The sequence below is a fragment of the Neopsephotus bourkii genome, unplaced genomic scaffold, assembly GCF_033783945.1.
Source record: "Neopsephotus bourkii isolate Nb327-2 ecotype Australia unplaced genomic scaffold, CSIRO-AGI_Nbou_v1 NB_1820, whole genome shotgun sequence".
NCBI classification, from domain to species: Eukaryota; Metazoa; Chordata; class Aves; order Psittaciformes; family Psittacidae; genus Neopsephotus; species Neopsephotus bourkii.
Genome location: NW_026902293.1, coordinates 3,146,501 through 3,152,500, shown reverse-complemented (window position 1 = coordinate 3,152,500; position 6,000 = coordinate 3,146,501). Strand labels below are relative to the sequence as shown.

General features: G+C 41.1%; 1 protein-coding gene across 2 annotated transcripts in view; it reads left to right on the top strand.

Moving 5' to 3' along the window:
• TOX (thymocyte selection associated high mobility group box) overlaps positions 1–6,000 on the top strand; it is a 225,010-nt gene that overhangs the window by 125,289 nt on the left and 93,721 nt on the right. The window lies entirely within an intron of this gene.

Below are 6,000 nucleotides of genomic sequence, written 5' to 3'. Positions count from 1 at the left end.
TTGCATGATAAATTAGTATATTGTGTGGTTTTAAATGAATGTGATTTATTGCTGTTGTCTACCATATGAAGAAACACAAAAAAAATTGTTTGCAGGATCATTGACTTGAACATATCAATGGCACTGTTGGACAATTCTTGCTGAGTGTTAAGATGATTTATGTAACAGACCGAAGGTTTCCACAGTAATGCATTATAGTTTCAAGCTATCAAGCCTTGTTCATGCAGAGACAAAAGAAGCTGAAAAACACTTGCTTCTGAAGGTCTTCTGTTTAGAAATTAGAGATAAGGTTGATCCTATTAGAACTCCTAGAAGTATCTGCTGTCACATATGTTATCCTAACTCTCAAATGTGCATAAGGTACATTGTGGTTTTTCCTCTTCTAATGAGCTTATTGTTTTTACTTTACTCTCAATCCGTAAGTATTTCAGTTATGTAACAACATGTTCAATAATAGAAGAGCAGACAGCCTGAAGCATCTATCTTTTAAAAACTGGCATCTTTCCACAGTTCAGAACCAGAAGCCTTGGTGCAAATGAAAAATTAAGATGCGCTCTACATAGTTGGCAGTGCCAGTCATTTCATTTAAATTAAATATCTATAGGCAAATTCCCAATTTTTAAGGAACTGTTGCTCATACTGGATTCTGCCGAGTATATGCATGGTGACTGAGCACACGAATTAGATTTACTTAATGTATGTTGTCTTCTGCGCCATAGTAATGGCTCTGCATTTTCCAGAGGGATTTACAACGGATGTTTGAATGCTTGCTGCCTTTTGCGGTCAGTCTGTTTGAGGTATCTCCTTTGGTTTCCATTCTATGGTTACTTTTTAAAGTTCTATTAAAATTATTTTGAAAGATAAGTAAGTTTTGCTGACCAACATGGAGTCCTCACTGTAGAATACTGCCCTGGGTTCAGCAGTAGCAGTCATTTTTCTCCTTAGTAGCTGGTGCAGTGCTGTGGTTTTGACTTTCAGCCTGGGAACAACATCGATAACACCGACGTTTTTAGTGGCTGCTCAGCAATGTTTACTCTGACCAAGGACTTTGTGAGCCTCATGCACTGCCAGGGAGGAGGGGAAGCCAGGAGGAAGCAGAGACAGGACACCTGACCCAAACTAGCCAAATCGGTATATTCCATACCACAGCACATCATGTCCACTATATAAACTGCGGGCAGTTACCTGGAAGGGCTGGATCACTGCTCAGGTCAGGCTGGCTATCAGTCGGCAGGTTGTGAATGGTTGTATTCTCTTCCCTTGTTATTTCCCTTATCATTATTATCATTGGTGGTAGCAGCAGTGGTTTATGTTATACCTTAGTTACTGTGCTGTTCTTATCTCAGCCTGTGGGAGTTACATTCTTTTTGATTCTCCTCCTCATCCCTCCGGGAGCAGGGGGAGGAAAAAGAGGGAGAGTGAGTGAGAAGCTGCGTGGTTCTGAGTTACCGACTGGGCTTAAACCATGACAAGTGCTTAAGCAGAGGGGCATTATTTTTATTTCCTTCTTTCTCCTTGCTCTCTTTTCCTTAGTTCTTATGCAGCAGGTTGTGCAAGCATTTCCCTTATTTTTCCAATAATGAGTATCTGGGTTCCTCAAAAAGGGATACTAGATTTGTATGTGTGTGTTTCATTAGCACTCCAGGATGCTTATCCCACATTTGAGTTTCATGTGGCTAAAGTAAAGAACTGACATTTGATTCACCTCCCCCCCAGTTTTACCCTCTTTTTATAGCTTGTTGCTGGATTTGGCCAAGCTAAGTGGCATAAAAAATTAATTGAAGGTGACTAACGATGTCATTGCTCAGGAACAAAAGCTGGGACTTAAGTTGGACAGTGAATCAGAATTAAGTGTTCATATCATTTTATTTAGGCAAGCTTTCCTCCTAAAATTATAGGCTCAGGTGGCATAGATAATAAGTTCTCTTGAACTCAGAGTGGGCATATCAAAGATCATCTGCTTTATGAAGTTTCAATCATTTGAGGCAGAAATGTGACAAATACATTACCAGAAACAGAATATCTTCCTTTACATTTGAAAAGATCCCTGATTCAAAACGCTTATTCATAGTGTTTGTGTCTGTAAATAGATCAAATTGAAGGATGTTAATTCTAAGATTCCCACTGTGTAGCTTCCATCTTAAATATACTGAAATCTGTTTATAATAAATACAGGGGTAATGAAAATCCTCTTTATAATAAAGTAAAATTAAAGCATGTGTCTCTTCAGTGCTATGCAGTGGATTTGATGGCATTACTTTGCAGAGGGCTTTCTCTCTGGAATGTAATAAGGGCCCAGGAATTTACCCTAAACTGGAGAGCTGATAAACACCTCATCCACTCCCACAGTCATGAGACGAAAGTGAAGCCACTGGCCAAGTTCCTAGCAGCTTTGTGGTAAAATAAATAAAGCATTTATTGCTACTCTTTCTTGCTTCAAAAATGAAAAGGCGAGCTTCATAGTATTTCTGTGACCAGTAGAATGAAAAGGAGCTATTCTGTGTCTTTCTGCATAAAGTTGTGCTGATAATAAAGCCGACTATCAAGGAAAAAGCCTTTGGAGAGGGAGAAGGGAAAAACCTTAACCATTCTGTCCACCCCCTAAAAAAGACTAACAGAGCTGAAGCTACAAGCTGCCATTTATTATTAATACATATAAGCTGTACTTATGAATTGTAATACAGGAACTGTAGCCTTCCCTAATTCTTTTGATGGTAGATAGCTGCTTTCATTTGAAATTCCAGGTAAATGGCTTAGGTTGGGAGAAGAAATGCTCTAAGAAAGCCCAAAGGTCAGGACAGAATGATGGCTGACCTGGGAGTGGGAGTTGTTGCTGCAGGGAAATCCTCAAGCCTGTCCTTGTGCTGGCGTTCCCTTAAATGTCCTTTGGGGGAAGAAGGTAACAATAATGATGTTCCACGAAAGCTCACTGCCAATACTGGATCAGTTGCATTAAGATGGTTTCTCAAGAAGGCTTTCCCAGTGGCAAGGGGAAAGGTGGAAAGAAAGTAGGAGTGTGTGTTTGAAGCTTGTAGCTGCTATTGGCAGGACAAGCATATATTTTGTTCCTTACTCCTTTCCTCCATGTGCAGTTGTAACAGCCTTGTTTCTGGGATATGTTGGGTTTGCTGCAAATGTATATAGGACTTTTGATTTCTGATGTGCCATTGTGCCAAGTCATTATAATCATCTAAACCATGTTTTGGACAAGACAAACTATCACATCACTGCTGAAGTAATTTCCCTGAGGAAGTTATATCTGTATGTGTTACATACACACATACTGAGTATGGAAATACCAAACTGCCTGAAAATGTTAGGTAAAATGGGGTGCTCTGCAGATGCTTTCAAATATCTGTCCATACCATTAGTATATGGCTTGGATGCTGCCTAGCTTTATTGAAGTAGTCTATGTCTAAAAAAAACCCATCATTTTAAGAAGCACAAGTGCTTGAATTATATGTTGGTTTAGTGTATTATTATTGTGTTTGCTATGCTACTCCTACTACTTTAAGAAGCTTATCTAAGTGTAGTGGACAGTGGTGTGGTAGATGATGTGGGACTAGATACACTCTGGCTGGTTTGCAAGCAATAACCATGGTGTGATTTTTTATTGTTAATTAATCAGAGAGAAACCATCTATTTGAAATGCTTAGCCCACATAATATATGACATTATTATATAGTTACAAATGATGCAATGTGGGTTGTGGAGTTTTATGCCACCAGTGTTTTACTTCCTTTTGAATAAGTGAAGCTAATGTCCAAATGGCAGTTCAATTGCTTCCACCACTTCTGAAGTGTTACTAATTAAAGACATGTTTGAAACACAGCAAATCGAGTCTAAATGAAGTAAAACGTGGAATATCCACATATGGCATGAAAAAAGGGTGCAAAAATAAGCAGATTTGCTGAGTGCCTGCAATATTAATGGTGTAGGCACACCCAGCCTGTCAATATTTGGTTTAGGAATAATTTCATTTAGTAGCAAATGTAAGTTGAAGTCCCTTCTGTTCTTCATCAGCTGCTCCAGCATGGGTCCCTTCCATGGGGTGCAGTCCTTCAGGAACAGACTGCTCCAGCATGGGTCCCTGTGAGGTCACTAGTCCTGCAGCAAACCTGCTCCAGCGCAGGTTCCTCTCTCCACAGGGCCACAGGTCCTGCCGAGAGTCCACTGCAGATGGGCTTCCCATGGTGTCACCGCCTCCTTTGGGCATCCCTCTGCCCTGGTGTGGGGACCTCCATGGGCTGCAGGTGGGTATCTGCTCCACCATGGACCTACACGGGCTTCAGGAGACAGCCTGCCTCACCATGGCCTGCACCTGGGGCTGCAGAGGAATCTCTGCTCTGGCAGCTGGAGCACCTCCTCCCCTGCTTCTGCACTGGCCTTGGTGCCTGCAGGGCTGTTTCACATATTCTCTCCCCTCTCTGCAACTGCAGTTTCTCCTGCACAGTAACTTTTCCCCCTTCTTAAATATGTTATCCCAGAGGCACTACCACTGTTGCTGCTGAGCAGGCCCTTTGTCCAGGGGCAAGTCCATCTTGTAGCTGGCTGTCATCAGCTCTATCAGACATAGGGGAAACTTCCACCAGCTTTTCTTAGAAGCCACCCCTGTAGTGCCCCTCCCAATCATTGCCAAGCAAACCTAATCCAGACCTTAAGCTCACTTTAAGCCACCTTTCTTTTGATCATCAATTTAATAGTAATGAGCAAATATTTAGGTGTACAGTGTCCATAATTTTTTGTTCTTGCACAGTTTATACAGTATGGTTAAGTAAATATGACATGTTATCTTTTCCATGTATATGTCTCCTCCCAGTTCAGTGAGGGTCTATTTTTACTGTATTTCATTCCTTGGAGATGTCTCCACTGATGGCTGCATCAGTTATATGCAGTTTCCCTGCATAAAAGCAGGGAAAATATAACTTACAAATGGTGGTAGACTCACACCTACTTCCGGTTAAGGAGAGGGCAAAGTCCAGGGGAGAGCAAACTCCTGTTGCAGGGGTAAGAAACACAGCTGGAAAGCATGGACATAATCAAAGTATTCACACAGAAGGATGGTGATAGCACTGCCAAACCTTTTCCTCTCCCTGTTCTGTTTTTATTCTTTGGGATTTTTCTTTGGGTTTTGCAATTTAGCCTTCCTGTTGTGTTTCATACTGAGATATTTGGTAACAGAGGTGTAATCCTTGTTGGGAAGCAGGCAAAGTGAACAACCAAAACCATGGCAATGTGCACTAGAGCAGGTTCTTTTGTGTTCAGCAGCTCACTGAAAACATGTAACACTGTTGTTGGTCTAATTTAAGTTTTTATATCTATACTTGTAAAGAATAACCTCAGGCACCTCAGTAGTACTATGATGACTAATGAAAAATCCTTTTGTTTGTAATTGGGCATTGATTCTTCCTTTACCCTTCTGCATGAATTCATGCAGCATACTGTCCTCCATTTGCAAACTCACACTGGGGAAAGCATTTTCTTCTGATAGCTGCTTTTTGAAATTGTGCCCTCATTTTTGTGTTTCCTGAAATACTTTGCAGGAGAGAATGTATTTAAATCCTTGCATTTCCAGAATTAACAAAAGCAGCACACAGAACAGGACTGTGTTGCTGCAGAGGGGCAGGAAGGGTGGAAGTAATCTCTGTGCTATGAACCTCATGACTAGGGGTGTGGGATGTGCAAAGACTGATTGCTTGAAAAGGAGATGAGAACTGTGGCTGTTCTCAGAAAAGCAGAGCAGGCTTTCAGGCTGAACCACTGCAAATGATCCCTTTAACTCTTGATTTGGATCGTGTATGTAATGCTGTTCAACTTTTCCTTCTGAGAAACATAAGCATACCCACCCTTATCCTCAAAATAAGCCTACCTGCTGTACAAAGAATATAGATAAATAATAGCAATTATCCACCTTGATGGATTACTTTGAGTTTGCCTGTGGCTTTCCCTTGGAATAGATTGGGTTGGGTGACTTAAATGGCAGTGGACAACACAAGACTC